Source organism: Camponotus floridanus, unplaced genomic scaffold (assembly GCF_003227725.1).
Source record: "Camponotus floridanus strain SB8 unplaced genomic scaffold, Cflo_v7.5 scaffold3, whole genome shotgun sequence".
NCBI lineage: Eukaryota > Metazoa > Arthropoda > Insecta > Hymenoptera > Formicidae > Camponotus > Camponotus floridanus.
In genome coordinates this window covers 6,003,015-6,029,643 of record NW_020229436.1, presented here as the reverse complement: position 1 = coordinate 6,029,643, position 26,629 = coordinate 6,003,015, and the positions used below count along the sequence as shown (strand labels likewise).

General features: G+C 35.3%; 1 protein-coding gene across 1 annotated transcript in view; it reads left to right on the top strand.

Annotated features, from left to right (window-relative positions):
* Positions 1 to 26,629, top strand: part of LOC105252487 — an 82,860-nt gene that overhangs the window by 16,933 nt on the left and 39,298 nt on the right. The gene's annotated exons all lie outside the window — the stretch shown is intronic.

Genomic DNA, 26,629 nt, shown 5'->3' with positions numbered 1-26,629 from the left:
AAGTATAAAATTATATATTTATTTATCGATTTCTTAAATCAACATGGCGTCTAAAGCTATCACCTCATAAAGACATTAGCCTTGTATAAATGTTTTGTAACTTTTATGCATAAAACAATAGCGTACGCAATAGCGGATTGCACAATAAAAACTTGTGGAACTGTGAAAATTGAGTTTAGTAGTCTAATTAATAAATGGCATGTGCCCAAAAATTTCGGTCCGGATGTACCTGAAGTATCGGTACAGTAATGTGGAAAAAGCAGTGCATCTTCTTTATAAATAACGTGATAGAGAGAGATGTAATATAAAAGTTCACCATTCAATGAGGGATCCCTTTAATCCATCAAAGTTGGGAGGAGAAATTTTTTAAAATCTTAGGAATTCTCGCAAGCTGATTTAGCGTGATAATAGCGACACGGGCATACAGAATCCCCGGACCACAGGGAGAATCCCTTTGACACGGAATCGTAAGTTGACGACGTCGTTAACGCGCGGCCCCGAGTCTCGGGCAACAAACGTCGGCGTCGCGTTTGGATGGCGGCGACGGGGAGACACACGAAGCTGGGAAAAAGATAAGTACCTGTCGGGGAGGAGCGGGGCTTTTCTCTTTGGTCCACCATTAGAGCAATTTGAGCGTCTTCTCCGTTTCGGGGCGGCAAAAAATGCCGGTGAGTCGTTGCGCTAGACTGAAGAATGATCGGAGAGGCGCCGAACCTGATTCGACTGCTCTTGCCATCTCTCTCATTCCTTCTCTTTCCTCCTCCCCCTGCTCATCTCATCATCCTCGGGCACGATCCACCGTTATCCCTCTTCCACTCGCGACAACGTCGTCGTTTCTTCCCGCTCCGACATTCGAAAATAGAAACCCATCCTCCCTTTCTCCTCTCTTCCCCTTCGTCTCCCCCCTGGAGCTTCTTCTTTTTTTACGGTTCTTTTTTTTTCTCTCTTCGGCGTTCAACTCGCTCCTCCAGGACTCGTTAGATTCACTCGGGGATTATGTTTCGTGCTATTATAGCTCTTGAGGAAAACACCCGCGCGTCCCCTCGCCATCCTAATGCTTCTAGTGTTCCTTCTGCGCTGTCGATGTTGCTTCTCTTCTCCGGCTATCGATTTATTGATCTCCTCTCCTAGGATCTCTTCGGCGCGAGATAAGACATCTAGCGTGTCCGCAGCTCACTTTTACGAAGACGAAATATCCTCGTAAAAACGACACATGAATATTTATTGAGTGCATCGATTAAACGTGTCCTAATAAAATTATAAAACAGTTGTATCAACGCAAAAAGCATAAAGGAGATTCAAAAACATATCTTTTCCAGATAAAAGCTTAAAAAATGACATCGTACATGTATCGCAAACTATTTAATTAAATTAAAAAATGATAATTAAAGCGTTTCATTTCTTTCAACATCTCTCCTTAAATATTGTTTATTAGACATATCGAAATTTTATTTTATACAGCTAAAAATGTTCAGAAAATTTTCTACTTTTCTTAGAGAAAAAAATTCGTATCTTTATTATTTTCAAGTGTACCTTAGTATAATCATCTTTTATTTATCACTCATCTTTATCTTTTATTTTTTCACTTCTATTTTTTATTTTTATCTTTATCCTACATTTATCGCAAAGATATAAATGTCTTCATTCTCCGCAAAAAATGTGTTATCTTTCCACCGCTTGTAATCATTGAGTTTCATTCATATCTTAGTGATTCTTTAATATTTGTAATTTCTTGCACCTTTTTCAAATATTTAAATAAATATTTAAATAAATCGCGTTTGCAGATAACCCAAAGTTATATGCGTGTCACTCGCGCCAAAAGCGTTAACACGGTATTAAAATCCGCATACCTCGAACTACTTCGGCGCGTCGGGGGAGGGAGGGGGTACGAGCGCATTAATTTCGGAGACGTGCAACGGCAGGGCGCAAAAAGGAAATCGTGAGACGCGCCGCAGCGCGTTGGAATCCCTCTACGTAGGATCAGGTATATCCTTAGCGCAGGAGCTATCCGTCTCGGTCTCTCCGCTGAATGTTAGAAGATATATTATGCTCCCTCGAAGAGGGTGGTAACACTTGTTTGATTCAATTCCAGGAACACGCACGAAGCCGACCGCTCAATTTTTCTTCGGGGAAGTTGCGATGCTTACACTTATCACGTGGCCCGCGAATATATGTGTGTGTTTTTGCTCACACAAGCGGACGTCGGCGCCTTACGAATCCGCAGTTGTTACCGGGGCTTGATGAGCGCACACTTGAGAATTATCCGTGAGAATTCCCGCGATATAATGATCGTTTCATCCTGAAGAATAATCCACCGTAAAAACTTAATCGCGTAAAGATATGCAAGATTCGTTTTAAATTTCGCTCGCAATTATGAGAAACTGCGACGAGAGAGTTGAATTCGTGTGTAAGAAATAACCTTTTCAAGCATTCGTCAGCTTAGTCTTTTTATCACGACTTGACAAAAATTCTTTTACACCTTGTACAATTTCTTCGATATTATTTATTATATAATATTATTTATTTATTACAATATTATTTATGCATTTTTCTTATTATTAATTATTAATTATTATTATTAATTATTCTTAATTAAAATTATTTAAAATCATTTATCATCGTAAGAGTTCTCCCTCGATATTTTATTTTATATATTACATTTTTTATATTATATATATATTTTTTATATTATATTATATTATTTATATATTTTATATTTTTTTAATAAATATTTTTTTCTTCCGTTTCTCGTAGAGTTGTGTAAGTCGTCATCGTAAGGAGTCATCCTTATATCGTATTCACAAAGCGAGAAGTACAGCCTGAAGTAAACAAGTGTCGAAGCTCCGATCGAATAAACTATCTGCCACTCGGCAGCTTTGACGCGACGCGCGCAGGTGGATGCAATAGGCCATCGAACCAACGATGCAACCTGTTGCAATAAAATTCCCGTCTACCTGGCCGAGGGAGAGAAACGGGGTTAGATAAGGTAAGTGGCGGTCTCTCACCAGGGCGTTTGCTGTCGTTCATTTCATAATCAGGACACTAGACGAGGACTACCTGCGGGATCCTCGTGCAGCTGGAATGCGGAAGGAGTAGAAGAGTGCACTTCGAAGAGCGGGCTTCTATTAAAGATGATTTAATTAGAAATATAAGGTTCTTTATATCAAGTCGCTCGAAAGAGAGAGAAAGAGAGACTTCCTACAAACTGTTTTATGCGATTTCTCAGGCAGGAATTGCAATTTTTATTCGAATGGAGGGTAATTCGATTCCTCTAGACTGAACGAATGAGCCAGCATGAAATAATTATTTATTTTTCAAAAAAGATTCTTTCACATTTTACATTAAATTATTAAATAATGCTTCTCACTAGATAAATCCAACATCTAAAGGATCAAATTCTTATGACGTGCGCTGATTTTCGTAAAGCAAAGGGAAGATTAAGGGATGACGGACAAGGAGGTGCGAACGTCCATAAGAAAGCGAGGCAAAAGTTGTCGCGGTTTGAGGCCCGCACGCGCGTTGGTCCCGATTATGTGTTCCGAAAAAAGGACCTTTAGGAGGAGAGAACGAGGTAGGTAGGCAGGGGAGGGGGGGAGGGGGGGAGGGGTGGAAGGACCCCAGGAAGGAAAGAAAGCGGAACGTGGCGGCCCAAGGAAGGAAGCCCCGGCTTTAATTCCTGCTATTATTGAAATACGCGACCGCCACGTGCCGAGGGACGACGGGGTTCTTCTTCCTCTTCTGCCCCCGTTCGATAACCCTCCCCCTTCTTCCTTCCTCTTCCTTAACCACGAGCAACCGGGACGTCCCTTTCGGCGCGTCTCACGCGAAAAAGTTAAGATGCACCGACGGGTCCGAGACCCGCAACCGAGGAATTTGTGAGCCGATCGTGCGAGGGGTAGAACCTCCGCCAAGTTCCAATTTCGCGTCTTATCGCGTCTCTTAGCGAAAAGGTGAAAGAATCGATAAGAATCGATAAGAGAGTGAAATCAGAAACGATTCATTTATAATCGAATCGTTTTTCTTTTTTTCCATAGAACGGGATTTCGTTCTCTGTTTTCTCTCCTACGTTATTTGTTTTTCCCAAGCAGGAAGGATTAGCCTAAATCCTAGCAAGAGGAGAGATAACATTTTATGAGAGTATCTTTTTTTTTTCTTTACTTCTAGTTGTATTCGACAAAGTAATTCCAGTTTGTTCTTTGAATTCCGTGCAAATATAAAAATCCATGAAAGAGACGATGACGCATTATTTTATCGACGTAAAGAACGCCAAACAATAGATTAGGATTGATTTACACAATTTTTTTAAATTTATATCTAATGGTTTTGGTATAACAGTTTTTTTGCCGTCTTATCTACTTATATATATATCTCGCATCAAGTCATAAATAAATAGATAAATAATAGATGAATAAATAGCCAGAAAAAATCATAGATAAATAAATAAAACACCGTTACACACAAACCGTTAGATACACATCAACCGTTACACAAAAACCGTTAGATCTATAAGCTGTTTTTATTTAAATTCCATAGTATCTTGTGTAAATAAAAACATTGTCCTGCCGAAAAAAAATGAACGTCTTTGTGATCTCTCACCATAATAAAAAATGATTATTAATATATCCATCTATACTAAATGATTTAAATATTTAATAAAGATAATATATGACAAAATATTGCGTAGCAGGGTCGAGTTATTAAATCTTTTTATTTTTTACTAGACTAACAATCTCTTTTAATCATATATCAAGAGAAAAATTATATATTACATAAATTAGATAATTAAATTTATATATATTAAATATATTAAATATATTAAATATATTGAATATATTATATATATTGAATATATTAAATATATTAAACATATTAAATATATTAAACATATTAAATATATAAATCTCATTTACATGCGCGCTTTGCGAAGAAGGAAAAATTAATATAACGTGAAAACTACTCTTGGATCAATAAACGCGCATGTACCTTCGATGCCGCGCGTCCGATTCCCCAAGGCAGTAATTAGCATAAATATATTAATGACAGTCTTTAGAGTCGCTCACTGACGGCTCGCGAAACCGCTAATGACAGCGCTCGACACTCGGCCAAGTGTTAAAGATGCAGATCTCGTTCATATGTATGTGTGTGTGTGTGTGTGTGTTGATCACGTTTTATATCTAAATCCCCCGCTCAAATGGGGGGGAGGGGGATACAAACACGCATACCGCGGGATGCAAACAAATTGGCGAGATCGTGGCGATTGCGACGAAATTATATGTACCGATCGCCGGTTTAAGTGCCCGTGTACGCGCTTTCGTACGCCGCATGCAAATGCGACAGATCGCATGTAGGAAAATCGAGCGGCGATGGCGGTGGTGGCGGCCCGGTGGCTCGTAATATCGCGGTTATTATCGCGATGGTGGTGTCGTCGTCGTCGTCGTCGTCGTCTCTTTCCCTCGAAAGCCGCGAGCTCACCTTGCGCAAACACCTGCGACGTCGATCGTTTCGTGCGTTATATATACGCGTGATTTATAATCGCGACCGCCTTCCTCCCCGCCTCCCCCTGCCTCCTTCTCCGGGAAATACCGCACCGTAATCTTCTTTCGTGAACGTCACCGCGCATTCATCCCTGCGCGTAACTTCCGTTAAGTTAAGGGGAACGTTAAGATCGTTCGCGGAAATTAATACGCGCGGCAAGACGGACTTCAGAAAAGGGGAACCTGTTTGTCACGCCTGTCGCATTACAGGTGATTGCTTTTCCTCGGCGTAATTTCGATATTTTTTAATTTACGTAATTAACGACAGCGAGCTCAAGAATGCGACTGATGACGTTCAACTGTCTCGATTCGATTTTTTAATTAAAAACGAGGAGAACGGGGAGAATAGATAGAGCGATATTCGAAGCAGATAAGGCGCGCTTAATTTTATTAATTATACTAGAATAATTTAATTATATAATTAAAATATAATTATATAATAATTTAATAATAATTATCTTTTATTTATATAATATTTAATGTTTAATTATATAATAATGACAGTGCAAAAATAATGCAAATAAGATGATGGTTCATTAAATATATGTTTGTCAAATGTATCCTTCTCTCTCTCTCTCTCTTTCTTCCTGCGAGAGATGTAAAAATACAAGGAACGATCGTCCATCTCTTGAGGGAAGGGGCGGGGTGTTTAATTTACCTTACGAGATCTCGGCGGATATCTTCGCGCAGCGTCCTCCAGGATTTTTATCCGCATCACTATTATTCCCGTAATTAAACATTATAAGCCAATTAATAATCGAACGCGTCTCGGCCGCGAAACGCGCGCCAAAGCGCCTGGATGTAATTACAGAGGATGAATTATTCCACGTCGAACGAATTACTCGATGCATAATTCCCGGCGCGCTTCATAAATTCGATTAAAATCCGCCCGTAAAGCACCAGGTACGTCCTTCGCGTGTTGGTGCTGCCGCGTCTGGTGGATGTCGCGACGTCTTCACGAGGGAAATGTGAAGGATGTTCTCTAGGATCGCTCTAAAGTTACAGAATAGAGTGCTTCGAGTGATGACCTGAACAAAAATCTTGGACATTTCAAGACATTTATCTCGTCGCGTTTTAACTTAATCTCCCCAACTAAGTAAACAACAATTAATTTTTATCAATATAAATTGTAAGAAGAAAGATACTAAAAGAGACAGGTTCTCGTAAAATGACCTATGTTTCGAGTTAACTTGCATTTTATCAGAGCTCGCTGCACTTAATTAGTTTAAGCCAAAAGTCTAATTTATGTATTTGTTGAGATCTCTCTCTCTTTCTCATTTTCAAAGTTTCAATTTTTTTCAAAAGTCTTTAAAATAAATTTATTTTTCTTTATCTTCTTTCGCATAAATTAAATAGCATAATATTTTTTTAACAATATTATGTCATTCCATATATTTTTAAATTCTTATTTTTAAATTAATTTAAATCCCTATTTTTAAATTAATTTTTTAAAAATATTTTTCATATTCTTGCGCATCTTCTTCGCCTCTCACGATTTTTACCAGGTTTCTGTATTCTTCGGTAAATATATATCGCTCTTATAGATCAATTATTCAGACCTCAATTTTCGTTCGCTTTTAAAAAAGATCAATATGTGTGGAAATATTATTTATTGGAAAACCCCAATGTATAAATATATATCTGGGGACACAAATTTTTACTTTAAGCTTCCAAGAAAGAAAATAATAATACTAGCTAAAAAGGTCAAAAATAAAACAGTTTTCTTTTCTTTTTTTTTAATCAAATTGAGAGACATTCGATATCTCGCTTTCTTCCATCGTGTTAATAGTCATCTTGATTTACCTGAGATTGAAAATGATGACTCGACGAACGCGAAAGGGACGTTCTGCGTAAATCTAACCGGGAAGTGCAAACTTGAGGATCTGTCTCATTATGACGGGGAGAGGGAGGAGGGGGGGGGAGGCGTTACGTCATTCTCGTTATCGTAATGCTTATGAATAATAACGTCGCCGACGCCGTAAACGGCACTTTATGATGTATCAGTTAATAGTCCCCTCTCTCTTTCGCTTTCTCTCTCTTTCCCTCCAGAAGGGCTCTCGCAAGCGGCGCCCGCATATTTTATTCATGAACCTCGCGCGCGCGCGCACGCGCGCGAAACACCACCGCGATTAGGCGGGATACCCGTGAAATCGGTTACTCGACGTAATCCGGCGACGACATATTTATATCCCGAGAGATGAGAGAGTCCGCATTCATCGTTTATTCGATCAATCTCCCCGCTCGAGTTTGATCAAGCTTAACGAAGCACTCGAGCACCTGGATATATCGCTGATTTTCGCGATATAAATATAATAACGCGATCGTCGGCGAGTTTAATCGCGAACAATTGCAATAAGAGCTGCACTTAAGATGATAATTTGATCGGGAGAACGCGGTATATTTATCCGGAGCGAAGATGGTCAGCGCTTTTATTCATTAATATTACAGGCCTGTGAGTTACAAAAAGCAGAGTAGAGTGAATCTGATAGATTTTGTGACGTTGAAAACGAATCTGGAGGCAGAATTTCCCCAGCATGTCAGGTTTTTGATTAATTTGTAGTTGAATGGCCTAAAAATCCCAATTTCATGAATTTATTTTGAGGAAACCAAATTTTTTGGTCAGCGCTTTTATTCATTAATATTACAGGCCTGTGAGTTACAAAAAGCAGAGTAGAGTGAATCTGATAGATTTTGTGACGTTGAAAACGAATCTGGCGGCAGAATTTCCCCAGCATGTCAGGTTTTTGAATAATTTGTAGTTGAATAGCCTAAAAATCCCAATTTCATGAATTTATTGTGAGGAAATCAAATTTTTTGAAATATTCCTACCAATGGCATCGTATAGTACTCACTTTCACCTTTCAAATCCACTTTCGATTACCGCCGCACGATTTTTTTTCGCTGAGATATATAAGTATGAAGTTGTAAGAAAATTTACGTTAAAGAAAATTTACATAGACATCAATATGGTGGATCCATCATCTTGAAATTTGAATTTTTAATTTCAAAAGGTGACAGAAGATTTAAAAATGTATGTTTTTACCCAAATTTTGATTCAAGTAGTGAGATGGAGAGGAGGCACGATTGATTTAAAATAGCTTATTGGATCCCTGTGCATGACCGGTCTTATAACTTGTATATCTGAGCGAAAAAAAATCGTGCGGCGGGGGGGGGGAGGTAATCGAAAGTGGATTTGAAAGATGAAAGTGAATACTATACGATGCCATTGACAGAAATATTTCGTTTTCGCGCAATAAATTCATGAAAATGACCAAAATAGCGATTTTTTGAGCCACAAATTCCTCAGAAATCTGACGTGGTGGGGAAATTTTGCGACCAGATTCGTGTTTAGCGTCACAAAATCTATCAGATACACCTACTCTGCTTTTTGTAACTGACAATAACTCAAATTTTCGCAGACCTGCGTATTTCGTCCTTTTATCCTCCCTTTGATTGTAAGACATCGTTATATTATTTCATCGAGGTATTCTCGGATATGGGGATAGGAGGCATTGAATAAAACATTACTTTAAATCACGAACATCAGGAGGATCGGGTAAATTATCGGAGCGTTCACGCGATTGAGATTCGTCGGTAATCGTACGATAAATCAGCGACCACCCAGCGTACACAGACGTTATGCTCGAGGGTAATAATTCGAGACAATGTCCTTCTAATTGGCGGCTGAATATTGACGTGCCGATAATTAATATTCGCAACGAAATAAATGCCGAGGTGGGACGGAGGAGCCACCGGAATCGTCTAATTGTTGTTGCGTCATGTAAAATGAATACTTGGGAGGCTGGAGAACTGGATGTGAATAAGGTAAATATCCTCCCGGCGTCCTACTATCATTATTATCAGCATATTGCTGGCCAGTACTGTTATTATGTCCACGATAACATGTAATGAATGAGAGAAAACAACCGTGCCATTATCGATAATTTCCTCTCTCTCTATCTCTCAGCTGCATCGTATCCTTAATGTCCTTGCTTAGGCGGTTTTCTAATATACCTGCAAACTATATCCGTTCGTTCTCTCGGCCGCATTTTTCGAAAACAAGATTATCTCCACTGTAGCATTAATGCCTTCCCGTTTGGAGAAAATATATATATTTATTTATTTTTACCTTTTATTAAGGTAACCAATCTAAAAATAAATGTTTCAAATAATTTTATTTAATTAATATAAATTTAAACTTTGAAATTAAAATATTTTTTCAACATAAATACGTGAATTTATAACAATGTATTCGTGGTAATAATTCTCATATAAAAATAATTATTAAGCAACAAACATTAATAAATAACATTTATAAAAATTTATTACATTTATAAAAATAATATAGACATAAATCTGAAGAAGTATTTATTTTTGTTAAAAAAAATTAATGTAAATTAAAAAAAAAATGTTCAACAATAAATCCTGAAACTAATTCAGACTCTTTTTTAATAAAATCTAGCCTACGATTTAATTCAGCTAAAATTTTAATAAAAGATATTGAATATAATCGATACTTGAATATTTATTAAATTAATAAAAATATAAATGAAACACACGTACGTGTATTCGAGGAAAAACATATGTAAGAAAATAAATTTCGAATTTTTAAATCTGCAATTATGATAAATTTTGAGGTGCTTCCGAGATGAAATTTATACCAAAAGAGCTCCCTGAAAAGAAGTAAAGCAAAAAAGGTGAAAGGGTTACGAAGATAACGGGACTCGGTTTTTTTCTCACGCACTCCCTCGATTTGAAATCCCTTTATGTCTACTATATAACGGGTATCTCTCGGAAAAATGGAGGAAACTGCATGAAGAGAAGAAGTCGGCCAAGGGAACTTCGCAGCATTCCAATAGAGTGAAATGAAACTCGAACTCGACGAAGGTGGTTCGACCTTTGTCGGTCGAAATCGTTCATTTCCCAGGACGATCCGAGACGATTCGGTCCTCGTATCTAGTTACGCGACCTTCAACAAGTTGGAACAATTCTCTCCTCCCCCTCTCCTCTTCGTTCCACTTTCCGAAATGAATATATTCAACTCACGGAGAGAAAGATCATGTTTTTCATCGCAAACGCCATGGAACATTGCGTATTTTTAATTCGACGTTTAATCGTAATTAAATTCACCGACATTAAATATAGAATTTTATTAATTTTTTCGAATAAAAGTTTCTGCAATCACGTATCTTAATTTTATATTTTATGTCGCCCTCGAATTCAATTATAAGAGTAAAACTTTGTGTTCAGCTTTGCTTTAAAATGATATTAAAAAAAAAATTTTTTTTTGGACAATATTTTTACAATTTTTTTGCAGTCAAGTTTTAATAATACCTGAGATATATGTCTCTTAATGTGACATATTTATTAAATTTATTAAAATATATTTTGTCTGGTGGCTCGTGAAAAAAAAGAATCGCCACCAAATAAGCAAGATTTTATGAACACATTTCATTGTTCTTATCGTTTAAAATCGAATTTAATTCATGCTCATAATTCGTGAAAATATTTTTCCCTTTCCTCGGTAACATTCAATCTACTGATCTTCGATTTATGTAACAAGAAGATATACCTTTTCACCTATGCTTGGATCGGGACGAGAAAGTATAAGCGAGCTGTTAGTCATAGTGATGAAATGACCAAGCATATAAATCGATTCGATCCCGTATAAGAATTAACGTTCGACACAAGCTCGGATGTTTTAACAACCGGAAATCGCAGTCATGTTCTCATCGTGTTTCCTCGATTTATCTCCTCCGCTTTCTCCCTCTCACTTTCGCACATGGACTTTGGCTCATGTCCGCTCGTCTCTTTCTCTCTATCCTCTCGTTGCGATACGAAAAGTTGCGTAGCAGAGCGGTGAATCTCCAGCGCGTTTGTGCGGTTCGTCATTATAGACGGTGACTCAGAGAGCGAAACCAGTTTTCGTCGCGTTGTGCACCTTCTTTTTCTGCGCCACACGGTGTATGTGTGTGCGTACGTGTATGCAACGTTACGTTTTAATATTCTAAAATCAGAAATCGTGAGGTATGAAAAATCCGCACGTGAAATTCGAGTCGATAATGTCGAGAAAGTGAAAGAAAAAATGCATCGTCATACATGATACATGGCACCACTTTAAATTTTGCAATGTAAAGTTGCCCGAATGCCATGACTTCTCGAAAGAAATTAATTTAATTTAATTTATTTAAGATACTTTTCTTAAATATTTTTCTTTAATATTCTAATGTGAAAATTGATATTTCTCCTTTTTCTCTCCTCAAATATTATTTAGACGTTTTTATTAATCTCTAAATATTAAAAAAAGGAATTCAAAATCAGTGTCATTTAAAGATGACTGATCTCTTAAATCGCGATAGGTTGCTAAAATCCACTTATTGAAAAGAAAGAAGAACTTTATTTTAGGTTTCCAAAATAATTATACTTGAGAAAAAATTATATAAATTCATAATTTTTATATACATAAATAATCTATGTATAATATCTATGTATATTTTATATATTGTTTAATATTTATATATATAAATTATATTCATAATTTAATATTATAAATATCTATTATAAATATAATTTAATATTATAAATATCTACTTAAATTAAATAATAAATATTTCTTTCTATGCACAAATTGTAAGGAAAAGTTGGGATTGTATGGCACTGTATGACTGTATTAGGACACATGCTGGGACATTCTTAAAAACGTATTCTTAGAAACACATATTAAGCCAAAAAATCTTTTACGTATACATCCACAGGAAGTCCTTGAATCTTTAATTTATATCTCAATAATTATTCGCCTGAGAAAAATTGGTGAAGAATTGTGGCATTTAGTTTGGTCCATAAAGTAACGTCTCAAACTTTTGTTTACATCCTATATATGTAAGTCATATATACATAGATTTTTTTTCACAGGACACAGGATTTGTGCCTATTGTAGGCATATTTTAGGCATATTTTATTATATTTTTTCATTCCACATTTCTGATACAAATCACTATTCTTTTCTATTAATATCAATAAGTGTTAAAGAAATGTAATTGTTTGGGGTTTTGATTTAGGAAGTTATTTTTTCCCTTTGTTTATTCTTCTTCAATAAAAAGAAGAAAATTGAATACTTTCAGTTACATATTCAAATTATCGAAAGCTCACAATTTTTTATATTATCCTATACTTATATTAATCAACAAATTGACGGTATTTAATATTTGTTAAATACATACATTGTTACAAATAGTTGTAACAAGTCTTGCTTTCTATTTCTTTATAAAAACACGAAAGAAATAGTTTTAAAAATACCATTTTTTTACATACACGTATCATACATATAACAACAATAAATGATGCGAAAACAATTGAAATATCGTGGAAGAAAGAGTTTATCTTAAATTATAATTAATCCATTAAATGAGATTTAAATACAATAGATTAATTTTTATAAATGTAACAACATTTAAGTAATTTATGTAATTTAGTTTCTGATTTAGGTAATTTGTATTTCGTTAAGGTATTTCTCGAGAGATTGTATAAAAATATAAAAAAAGTTTTATCGTACTTTTATTGCATAAAATAAAATAATTTATAATTTATTGCTTCTTGTGTTTGTGTTACAGATATAAGATTATATTTCTATTGAAAAATATATATACTTTTTTATATTCTTATGTTTTATATTCTTATAGAAATACTTTTTACACGATTCTTCAGAAAAACACGTGCTTTAAACCATGACGGTACATCAAAGGGAACATTTGAACATTTTTATTGTGAACATTTGAAAGTTTAGTCTTTTGTTCATCAAACGGAATGCAATATCTCGCTTTATCTCGTCTCATAAAGCACGTCTAATAAAACGAAAAATGCAATTAAGTCAATCTCGAAGAATTAAGCGAAGAAAATCGGCTCGAACAATATCTAGACAGTTTTAATGAAAATAACGAAAGCCCCAACGCTATCCTATGGGAAATAACTCCAAAGATAATGTTTAGCGATACCTTCATTATTAAAATAGTTGCTGATAGGAGGACTATAATCTTATTTAATGATGGACGTAGGGGTATATTGCAAGTAATGAAGATCGACATTGAATGTGCACTGCATCCTATATGAGGAGTATCAGACGCAAGGCAACTTATTTCGAAATTTATTTGCAAAATTAATATTAATTTAATTACAAGAATTATTCTCAGATCAACCATTTGATCTGAAAGCAATATTCTTTTTATACAGAATTTCTGGAAGCTTTTTTCTGACAATTTACTTTTGTATATCACACTTTTTTTTTGCTCTGTTGCCGATCGTATATAGGTCGCAATGTCTCGTCGCAAAGTTTTAGCCATCTCAAAATGCTCGAAAAATCTTTACAAAAATTTATGTATATTTCTTGATGTCTGTAGAAAACAATCATGTGTAGAATAAAATTAAAAATTAATATCCCGTTATTAAAATTGTAAAAAAAGTTTTATATGTAGAATAAAATTAAAAGTTAATATCTCGTTATATTATTAAAATATTATTAAAGTAAAAAAAATTATAAAAATATTAAAATTAAATATAAAAATCTTTTTTAACTTATTATCTCCTCTAAATTTTTCAAAGCTCGTAGTCTCGAAATTGCGGCTGCGTTCCTCCTCTCCCCCGCCCGCGGATTATAAAATGAAAAGCTGTCAAATCGCGTCGACGATAAGACGCGATAAGAATTTGGACCGGAGAGAATAAAATCCGGAATTTATTCGCGCGGTCATGGAACTTTACGATCGTGAGGAAATATTATGCATAAGCGTAGCTACGGATTCTCTGTTTATGACGCGGATCGGAATTCTTACCGCGTGTATTCCTCCTCTCTCTCCCCGGAAAGTAGCGATTTGCGATTAATATAGTCGGGAGAGGGAGAGGGGGGATGGAAGGGATAAGCTTATACAGCCGGCACACTTGCCGCGGCGAGAGAATATTATCGCCTTAAATGCAAATATAATTTCGCATAAGGAGCATCGTTATTTCTCGATCTTTGCGGTCGAGGCGACGCGGTGGCCGCTCAGTGGTTTTCTTAAGAGCACTTTCTTCTTAATTTCTATCGTCCTCTTTGTTCCCCTCGATTAAAGCCACGACATTTTATCGTCCGAGAAGCAGTAGACGCTACAAGAGATTATAAGGCAATCTCATAATTCGATTCTCAAAACTTTTTATTATCACCGCGTATTTCTATTAAAATATCTAATCTTATAAGTTTAATAATTTTTATCGTAACTCTTGACATTTTTTTGGAAAATGTAATTATTCGACAATAATTCGTTCGATAATAATATTTTTATTTTTATTTCTTTCTATTTTTAAGAGTATATTTAATCATGTTTTATTTTTGAATAAGATCAAATTTAAAATCAGTGAAAAAATGAGGTTCTTTAGGTTATCATAACGTCGCATAAAAAGGGTAGCAAATCATTTAAAAAAATTGAGTGTTTTTTTTAAGTTCAAATAAAATAAATAAATATTTTCAAATAGGATAAATAAGTATTTTTAAATATATTTTGCTGTCTATAATGAGAGAATAATTATTTTAATTGATTTAAAAATAATCTTGAATGAGAAATACATATTTATTTCCAATTTGTATAATTAACTAGATACTTTGCAAGCAAGATTTTAATTACTACGCGAATGAATTATTTTCTTTTTAATTAAATCACCTATTTACAGCGTAGGAAGAAGAAATAATTTTGAATTGAGTAAACATTTTCACTTTCTACATTTTAAAATAATAATTTTTCTCCATACATTTCATTCTTAAAAATTAAATGTCTGAATTATTGCTAAACGAGGCGTAAACGAGAGACCCTTTTCACGTTGATGAAACGCACATATTTTTCATACACAGCCCCTCGCGATCTTCCACATTCGAATTAATCGGAACAAAATTCGTGAGCCATTTTCAATTTCTACCCGAGTTCCAGGGTGCGTTCGACGGTCATAGTTGACGGCGCGCATACGCGAGATCAAAGGTCAATCCAGGAATGCGCTCACGCGCGGGACGCGGTATTGCTTATTAGTTAAAAACGACAGCTCTCATAACTCTCGGGGCTCTTGTAATACGTCAAACGTCGGAAAGCACCGGTAGTTGGCGGCGCTCGCTCCATTAATAATCTAACGCTCGGTCGGCCGGAGCTAATGACTTTTCTCCAACTTGGAACGTTAACTACCGATCGCGTCGATTATTATTTAGCGCGTTAAAGCGCATAAATGCACCCCTCTCTTTTTACCCCTCTCCCCACCTCTCCCTCTCCGTCTAGATCGCGTCCTGCGATAAAATTATATTGCCCGATAAATTTCGCGGCCCGCTTCCCGGAAAAGCTCCCGTATTAATGGCGACTCGCAGGAACCCTAGCTCCTTCCGAGCGGAACCAGACTCGGCTTTAGCCCGGTTTTACACACGATGCTTTTTTAGCGGCTAGAGGCTAGGGAAAAAGCACGGCCGCACCTTGCGCGGGTTACTTTATTAGCGCGCTAAATTACGCGATGCTTTTTTAACCGGCGCGATTAGCGAGCTAATAGTCTTCTTTTGAATAATAAGTAAGGGCGCGCTCTTACGCCAGGCCGTATTTACCGTATTTGTTGCCGTAACCGAGTTATAAACGGCCGTAGTATATTTTTCGCATGTTACGTAAGCGATAAAGTATACTTTTAGGGATGTAATATATCATAAACTTTTTTAAAAGATCGTTAAATTTGTATCGACAATAAAATTCGTTTGAGCCCATTTTCAAGCGACCTTGAAACTCATTTATAGATCCAAAAGGAAAATATATTGTTGCTTTAAATAGTTTCAAGGTTGCTTTAAATAGTTTCGTTTGAAAGAGTCCATATAACTGCTCGCTTTTGTTAAGGTTTGCACGATTTCATTGCAAGACTTGTGAGTTTTAATATTAATTTATATTATTAGTTATTAATTAGTATTATTAGTTTTAATTAAAGAAATCCAGCAATTATTTACGACTACAAAAAGATGTAGTCAACCTCCTTCATATAATCTTCATGCAATTTCTACTCGATCTATCTAATTTAATTAATATCTATCTAATTTAATTTATTTAATTTTTTTAATATCTATCTAATATAATTAATCTAATTTAATTTATTTAATTTATTTAATATCTATCTAATATAATTTATTTAAATAATATATTTATTTAATATAATCTAATTAATTTAATTACTTGCTATAAAAAGTATGCGAAAGAATTGGATAAATCGAAATAATACAGGGGACAGAGATCACCCTCTTTCTCTCGTAACACACGATGCATATCTTCCCGGCGGTTTTTCGCGTTCCCTACTGCTTTCGAATCCTCCCTGGCACGTTTCGATGTCTTTATTAATGAACCGGGCCCGCTGGGACGGGACCCCCGGCTGGAAAAGCAGGACCCGCGGGGGCCCGAAATCTGAATCGACGCTGATTGGACGCGAATCGCGTTCCTCGCTCTTCTCGACCACTTGTCCGAAAAATCCAACACGATGAATAGGCGTTCCAGGAACGTGTTTCGGCTCGCCGCGTGCCCCGCGCGCGCAAGAGAATAGAACGGGGGCCCGAGAACGGGGGGACGAATGGATGGTGATTTCGCCGGCGTCTCGGAATTAATTTCGCCGCTCGTCCTGCCCCCCTTTCTTTTTTTTTTTTTTTTTATTTATTCCATATCATGGGTTTCTATATAACCGGAGGTTCTTTACCTCGACATCAATTTTTGTTCAAAAATCGTCTACCGAAAAAAAAAGATGCATATTACATTCCAAATATTTAATTATTAAAGCTCATGTCATTTAACTATTTTTCCGCAAAAAAATTGCACGGGAATTACATTATTATTATAAAATAAAAAGGATATGAAATAAAACGTAAATAATTTTAATAGAAAAATATTATTATGCAATTTTATTTCTTTTTCTATTGATATTTCCATTAATATTTTTTACTTCGTTGCATTTTATTATCTTATGAAAATAGAAATATTGATGAGTCGAGAAACTGGAGAAAATTTTACTTACATCAGAAATTACATGAGCAAAAAGTTTAGAGCTTTTTAATTTAAGATGATAAAAATTTTCATACAATATTCTTTCAATAATACTTAAATGCAGATTTAACAACAATTCACAGCACAATGAGATTCAATAAATAATCACTATTTTTAGAAAGATACATTGATTATATTGTATATTTATGGTAGCCTAAAGTCTTGTTAAAGGACAATGCAATTATTCTGTCAAACTGCATGTGCTTGGCCTTTGTGAAATTTTCTCCTCAGCATGTGATACTCTATTGAAGAAGTTTAATTTCTTAGGAGATAAATTTTCAGTCAATATGGCATTTACTTTAATAATTTAAAGCCGACGTCTTTAAACATTTACATCTTTGTATTATTTTAAATAAGCATACTGACTAACTAATAGTTTGTAGCTGTAAACATATTATGATTTCATCAAAAAGTTTATTAATTTCTATTTATTCTGCGCTTCGTTTTTAATTTTACACAGAAATTTTCATTCCACCTGGTCGCCAATCAAAATGTCGGCAAAAATATTTATAAAAATATAAATAATTTTATTTTTTCCTCATTTTTTTTTGTTTCGAATTGTTGAGAATACCTATTAACGCGACGCCAGATGGGAGTGCGAATCTGCATCTAGGGTCCTTAAATAACCATGGAAACAGCGATTCGGAAATACATTGAATGATTAAATGACTTTACAAGTCGATTCAAGTCCAAATTTGAATGGCGATGCTGTCGTGTGTATACTAACTGAACAACCGGGCACGTGAGTGTGTGAGTGCGCGCCGCATAAAATGTATAGCACGGAATTAAAAGAAAAAAAAAAAAAAGAAAGAAAGGAGAAGGAAGAATCAGAAACGTGTTTCGTGCGCCAGACAGAAGGAGTTGGGAAAAGAGGCGCGAGCGTGGGAGAAAGCGAGAAAAAAAGGCGACGCATCGTGGCAACGTCGGTGCATGAAACTGCAAATCTTTGGGATTCCGATGCAGGACCGGTATGCACCGCCGGTTGCCTACCCGAGGAGAGCCTTCGGAAGGACCCAAGGGTGAGATACGAGTTCGCGTTAATATTGGATTCGGAGTCGCTCGAAACCGCCTGACATCGAGATGAATCGAATTTCGCGGAAGGCGAATCAAAATGTCTCGGAGGAGGACCTGGTCTTGCGTATGAGATGCGACTTTAATTTCTTAAATTTATTCATTTTAATTTTCTTTAATTAGTCTCTTGAATTTATTTAATTTTAATTTTCTTCGATTAATTTCCTAAATTAATTTATATAGAAAATTATCCGAAAAAATGTTTAAAAAAATATTTTTTTAACGATACGTCTATTTTACTTTATGGCAAACATTTTAATCACATTGAGAAGAGGGATTCTGTGAATTCTGTCTCTTGGAAGGGGAAGATAGACGCGAGAGATAGTTTCTGCGATTTGGCAAAAATTCGTCGTGACATTTGGCCGACTCCCTCATCTTCCCCCGCCCCTCATTGTTCTTCGATTCGGTTCGGTTGAACGACTCTCGGACGCGGTCCACAATATGGAACCAGATTAGGAAGAAGAAGAAGAAGAAAAGGAAAACAGGCGTGGTCGGGGGGGCGGGAGGAGAGGGGGTGGAAAGACGAGGAGACGAAGACGGCGCTAAAAAGGAAAGTCGGCGCACGAATTGAGACGCAATTTGATCCCCGCTACGAAGCATCAACAGCTGAGTTGGTAGTCCTCGCTAGCTGCTCACTTGACGTGAATGAGATGACAGGCATTGTCCGACATGTTCCCGCGAACTTGCGCTCTTTCTCCCCCTTTGATCGCGTGTACAACGTGCTCTTCCCCCCCCCTCTCCTCGCGCCTTTCTACCCTCCCTCCTTCTCCTACCCCTCCCCCTCTTATTTTCTGAGAGGAGCTCATTCAAAATGTTCCTTACGCTCGATTACGACACAGCAGTCGATTCCGAAGAAGAGAGAGATACCCGATGTCAAAACGAGTACCTTTGAACGTATATATTTATCGTAAATATACGTATATATTTATCGTAAATGTAGCTGCTTTTTTAAAAAATTGGTGAAATTCAAAAAATGATATTAATTAAAAAATTAAAATTAAAAATTAAAATTAAAAAATTAAAATTAAAAAATTAAAAATTAATTAAAAATTAAAAAAATTTCTCGGCTTATCGTGGATGAAAAAAGGATTTCCGCTTTATCGGGAAGCGATCGATACTCCTCTCCGTCCCCGTGCAATCGCAGTAGCCCGCGGGGAATTTTTGGAAGCCCGGATCCGAGACTTCCTTCTCTCCCCCCCCTCTGCCCCTTTGCTCGACCCCCTTGTCGGACGTCTCGCGAGATCTCACGCGTTCACGGACCGAGTTCCTTCCCAGTGAGTCAGTGTGTCTTGCGGTCGGCGGCGATTAAAATCTCCGTATGACTACACGAGTCTCTCTTTCCTATTCGCTCCTTTTTGTTTGCCTTATCTCGCTGCAAAGGGGGGCCGCATTTTACACGGCTCGTCATCGTGCACCTTCGAAACATGAGGAGGCAACCTGTGCGTTTGTGCATTTTTTTTGTTCCCCCTAACAAGTGAATGAAATTTACGGTATATCTCGATTATGGAGACGAATCACTCCTTGAAATGCTTTTTCTTTGTTCCCTTTTCTTGTTGGGAAAAAAAATTTGTTGGGAAAAAATCATTTCCTGCATAAGTATGGAAAGGTGAGATAAAGCGAATTCTAGGGTCTCGCATATCGGGAATCATAATACAAAGAAAGAGAGATAATGTATTCTTTTCAGGCATTTTTTGTGGAATTGGTAATATTCGAAAATGTCGATAATCGGCGAGAAATATTAAAAATATTAATAAAGTAAAATAATGCAAAATAATGCATGCGAAAGGAAAATACGAGCATCTTTATCTTACACAAATCGAACCGATTAACTATTTAAATAAACGAGACGTTTTAAGATATGCCGAAAGAGGTTTTTCTCCAAGCAAAACCCGCACAATTTCCCAAGAAAGTTCACACAATCTGAAAAATTTTAACAATGTAAGACAAAAAAGAAGACGATATCGATATCTCGCATATCTTGAGGTCTCGACATGGAAACTTGCTGTTATCAAGATAAAAGAAATATTTTAAAAGGATAATACGCATTTATCATATCTGCATATCTTTATTTATTAACTAATTATTTAATAACTAATTATAACAAATTACGTCATACGAAATTTTCATTCGAAGTTATCAAGATCGTGAATGCTCTTCAGATTTAAGTGCTCGCTTCGTATAAGGTACGGATAAAAATATTCCTAGCGTTTAAACAAATAAATATTAACACAAATTAAAAAATTCATTCTCATTTTAATGTTAATTTTTCATTTATTTTTTAGACTAATTAGAAATGAAGAATTAAATTTAAACTAATTAGAGATGAAGAATCAAACTTAACGTTTATATAATTTATCGAATTATTTTTTTAATTTTATAATAAATAGATTATTACATTTTTTACATCATATTTCATATCGATTATATACTGCGAGAAATCCCATGATGACGGGATGAAAAGTATCACGTAATCGATTTGATCAGTAAAGGGATTATCGAAAGATACACGAGATGACATTATTCACAAAAATTTGCTTCACCTTCGAGACGAGAATTTGAAAAAAAATTATGAAGGAAACTCCATGTCCTTCAATCGAAGCAAGGATTAAGATGGGCACATCGATGATCAAGAAGGATGAACGAGATCCCCGATTATCGGGCAATTGCGTTTTACGCGGCTTTAATCGCGCGCGCGGTCCCTCCCCTCCCCCGCGCGCCTCCCACCCCGCGATCGTAAATAGAGATGTTCCCGCGCGCGTAGGCAAACAATAAAAGTGTCAATGTGCCGTAAACACCGTCCGGAGATGCATCGTGCTAAAATTACTAACGGCGCTCTTCCACCTCCCCCCTTCCTCCCCTTTCTCCCCCTCTTCCCAGCGCGTTATTACCGTGCGTTTATACGACGTCCTTACCGCTCCCACCCCCCTTCGTCCCCCCGCGGTCCACCGGCGTACAACACCCGCAACAGGTTGCCGCGCTGCATCCGCCACCCGACAAGTGCGCGACTCAGTGCGATTCTGCGCCCGGTCGCGGAAACGGGATCATTTCGGCGAGGGAGTCGCTTTCCGTTCGCGTTACACGTGGGCGGGATGCGTATCGCGGTGTTTTCGCCGCAAACGTCACGTCGAATTAAAATAATCTACGGCGATTCTCGATACGCGATTTATAAAATAATTATAAATAATTATAAATAAAATAAATAATGAAATAATAATAAATAAAAAAAATGAAATAACTGTGTAAGTAAAAATGATGAAAGTATTGTTTTATTAAAAATGTATTTATTAAGAAAATTATTTTATTGAAAAAAAGTATTGAGTAGGACAAAGGAATTAATAGAGGAATATAAGAAATTAAAAAAATCAATCTAATTAAAGAAATTGAATTCCAAAAGGGACTTGAAAAGTTGGAAAACTTATATTCCAATTTTTTCTCGATTTTTTAACAATTTTGGTATAATAAATCTATTCATCATAAAAGTTAAAATTAGTTTAAAAGAGCGAAAGAAATAATGATGGGGTTGATTATAACCGATTAATATTTTGACGAAAAGAGGTAAGGTATATGTATTATTCTTTATTTCTCTTGTTTATAAAAGAGATCCTGTTTGAAGAAAGTAAATTCACTTTGGATTCTCTCATGAATACGCTGACTGATCTCTTCGGATTACGCAAGTCCCTATGGACATTTTCATGAGAAATTTATAACATTATACGAGATAATCCAGCTTTCGCTTCTTATGTTAATCTTATCACCAAAAGAAAATTGAAAAAAATGAACGATTTTATTAGTTGAAATTCTATAAGAAGTATGAGAAGAAATTATTGGAAACTAATATTTAAATATAAAATTAAGTCGGCTTCTCTAAAAATCGACAATTTATTATATTATACATATCGAATAAATACAAAGACAAGCACTTAATAAAATATATAGATTTTTTAAATCAACATATTCATATTTTTATGATATTAAATATTACTCTGTATCATAGCCGATATAAACTTAATCCACTAATTAATTTCTCTTATTTTAGGAGAAGTATCTTTCTTTTACATGCTAAATTATCTTGTATCGTAAAATGCTTGAAATTTGAAAGCATTTTCCTGTGAATATTTTTTAATGAATTATGTACTAATTAATTCTATCTTTTTTTATATATTTGTAAGTTTTATATATTTGTAGGTTCTTTTAAATTGTTTTATTTTTGTTTTTATTTTTTTACTATGAGTTTTTACTACATTTCTATAGTTTTAGTGAGTATGTCGGTTTTGGAAACCGGTTGGAATTTCTTAGATCTTACTTTTTAATGGCTTTTAAACAAAAAATTTATTTATTCAAAGATTTAAATCAATATTATCAAAATTATGATACTAATAAGAAACGCAATTTGTAGTAAATATCTATAAATATGAATTTTTATTTTTAACATTTAGTCAAAGATCAAAATTTAAACACAAAGTAGTTGATTTTAAAATATTTGTTTTTTTAGTTGATACATTTTTAAAAGAAAAATGTGTCATAGAATTTCCAGGTTTGTATTCTAACATTATTTTATAATATCAAATAATAAATAATATTATATAATTTTTACAATATATCTCAAAGTCATTTGCAGGTCATTTACATTAAAGCAAAATATATCAACTATAACGAAATTGATCAAACAATTTATTTCCTCGATATGTCCATATTAAAATTCTCGTTTCGTAAACTTATTAGATTCGAGCTCGAAAAAGCGGAGAATTTTTAGAGGATTGTGTCGAATTCGACGGAGTAGAAATGTGTTCCTGTAGCAAACAACACGCAGGTGCAATTTCCTAAAGATCCTCGGCAACGTTGCACCAGGAAAACTCGCTGCAACGCGGGTGGCAGGAGATTTTGCAACGCTGCCATTCATGCAGCAGCCATTGTAATCGCTGATGGAGCTGCAAAGTCGTCTCGACCGTTAGCTTTCCGACGAATAGCGACGGTGCAATTCAGATAGAAGTCGCCAGGTTCGAGGCGAAAATAAATCCCGAAATTTTGAAGGTTCCAAAAAAACATTTCGCGAAGAAAATAATTTCAAACTCGAAGAAAAAAAATATGAGAACGATATGAATATTGAATTTTCTCCAACAAAATTCGAAAGATTGCATCGAGCATCTTTGCATTTATTTAAATATTTATTGATTTATAGAAAAATCCGCTTAGATTCATCTTGAAATTTTTTATTACGAAATGAAACTTTTTTTCGATATTTTTTATTTATTAAGAAAATTTATTAGAAAATTTATTGAGTAAAATTTTCCTAAATTTATATATTTCTCTCTTCGAGTTAGAGAGGGTGATTTTTCATAGAATTAGTATCAGTAATCGCGAAATTTTTTTTGCCATTACAATAGATCGCAATTGATCACTCGATGTAAGGTTCATAAAAGAATCTTTCAATATTTCTTTCAGCATGTGATTAATAATTTTCCATGATCCTGCGTATTGGAATTTAAATATACAGAGTGTAATTTAAAAAGCACGCATTTTTCAGTAATTATGATTGACGCGACTTTACCATAATTAAGCATTATAGAAAAAAAATGGTCCAGGACTTTTCTACTCGACTCAGGAATAATATTACGTACTTAATGGCTGCTTTTTAAGTTACACCCTGTATACATGTTCTTTTCGAAAAAGGACATTTTGGAATATTTAACCGTACGATTGCGATTACAATCGACAATTACACGAGCTACGCGAATCTCCAGGTCCGTCCGGTGGGCCTCGTTACAGTGCATTGTGAATTCTTGCATCACAACAAAATATTTGCTTTCGTCGCGGCCTGTTTGTATAGGTGCACGCAGGCTCCTCCAAGGTCCCCGCATCTTTCTTTCGGCACTCTCTGTTCCCTTCGTAGGAGATCTTTCATCTCCTTTTCTCCGTCTCTCTCTCCTTCCCTCACCCCGGCCTGCCAAACTTTACTATCCCGTCCGAAAACATTTACCACTCCCAAAACAACACGTGACGAATGCGTACGAAAAAGTGCGTGCTCCTACGCGTTCCCAGAACGTGGGAGTTTTATTCTATGAGACCGAAATTGCCGGCATACAATGAAACGATGGATACGAAAACGTACATTCGCGCAGTGTTTTTGAAGAAATTTTTTTTATTCTACAAAAAACATATTTTTAATTTTTGGCTGCATTGGTAAAAAAAGCTAAAGTTTATTTTTAAAGAAAAAAAATAATAATAACAGTTTATAACGTATTATAAAAGTGTCTATTTAAAATGCATGGAATGCGAAAAATTACGATGTGTATAAATTGGAGTTAAAATTAATAAATAAATAAATTAATAAACAAATAAATTAATAAATAAATTTCGTAAAGAAGGGCCAAAAGTATCTCGGAAAAATAAATATATGCAGATACAATACTAATTAAATTTTACTCGCGAATAAATTTACTTATATATATTGGACGTTTCTCTCTCTCTCTCTCTCTCTCAAACGTCATAATTCATCTGTTATAATTTCGCGAAGAGACAGCACCTTTTTCCGAAAGTTTCTTACGATACATCGCATGCGAGTCGCGATCTTTCGAATTCGCATTGCGACAAATAATTACGCGTAACCGCCAATAATCGCTAATTGCAACGAGGGCGGCCCGTCTCGCAACGTCGAAATCCCGCGCTGGAAATCAAGTCATTCGCGTTGCATTACGATCGCATTATGATTATCTCCCCCTCCCCCCCCTACTCTCTCCGCGGCAATTTGCGAGCGACGTAATGCCTCTCCATATCCCCGTCGCGTTTTGCAACTCGGATTGCGCTTTTAGCTCGGTCGTTCTCTCTCTCTTTTTCTCCTTTTCTCCCTCTATCATCCGGGGATGAGGAGTAACATTGATGCTTCTTGCTCGGGATTTCGTTGGACTTCTCTCTCTCTCTCTCTCTTTCTCTCTCTTCGCAATCACTCTCATTATTTTGCCGCGTTAATGTCAAGGTCGCGCGTTCAATTATCGCGACGGCAAAAATTACACGCGTGTTTTTTTTTTTCCTTTTCTGAAATCCCGCGATGCCCCGAGATTCTGACAGTATTCTTCTGCAAATATTACGTTTCAAACGCGCAATGTAAAAAGATATGAAATATTCATTATCGTGGAGTAATCTTCGAGTTAATTTAATTAATTAATTTAATTAATTCGATAATATGCGAGATACTTTTAAAGTTTTTATTTTAAAGTTTTTATTAATTTAATTAATTCGATATTATGCGAGGTACTTTTAAAGTTTTTATGTAATTTACATTGAAAATAGTTCATCGATAATTTTTTTTTAGGCTGCACGGAACGCGATTGTAACAAAAATCGAAATAAATGTATCGTAATGTGCAGATGAACAAGAGAGAGCTGGCGTTACATCGGCTTCATCAAGTGTAGGATTGCCATCCGGTTTTGACCGGGACTGTCAGGAGTTTTGTTCGGTTGACAAGTCAAGCCGGACGTCGTTTCTAAAATTATTTGGAGAACAATATTGTAAGAGAATAAAGGACAGAGAGAGTTTCTTATAAAATTTTGTATTTAATTTAATAATTTAATTTTATCTACACAGGAAAAAAATAAGTGTCAAATCAAAACTTATATACTTAAACTAACGCGTTCATTGTTTCGTATATACGCAACAATTTGTAATCTTCTTAGAAGAATTTAATAATTTTAAATTCCAACAATATTATAGTCTTATTTTAATATTGTAATTGTCATCTCAAGAATATATAATTATTTAATTCTACTTTAAGAAAATTATAATCTTTGATTTAAAAATGTTATTTTCTATCTAACATTGTTTCTTTTCCATTCAAGAAAATTAAATCTTGAATCAAGAATATATTTATCTTGATTAAACTATATAAAATGGCTTCATTCAAGTAAACAATTATTCAAGCATTTATATTTTTCTTTAATTAACGCAATATAATCTTATTTCAAGATT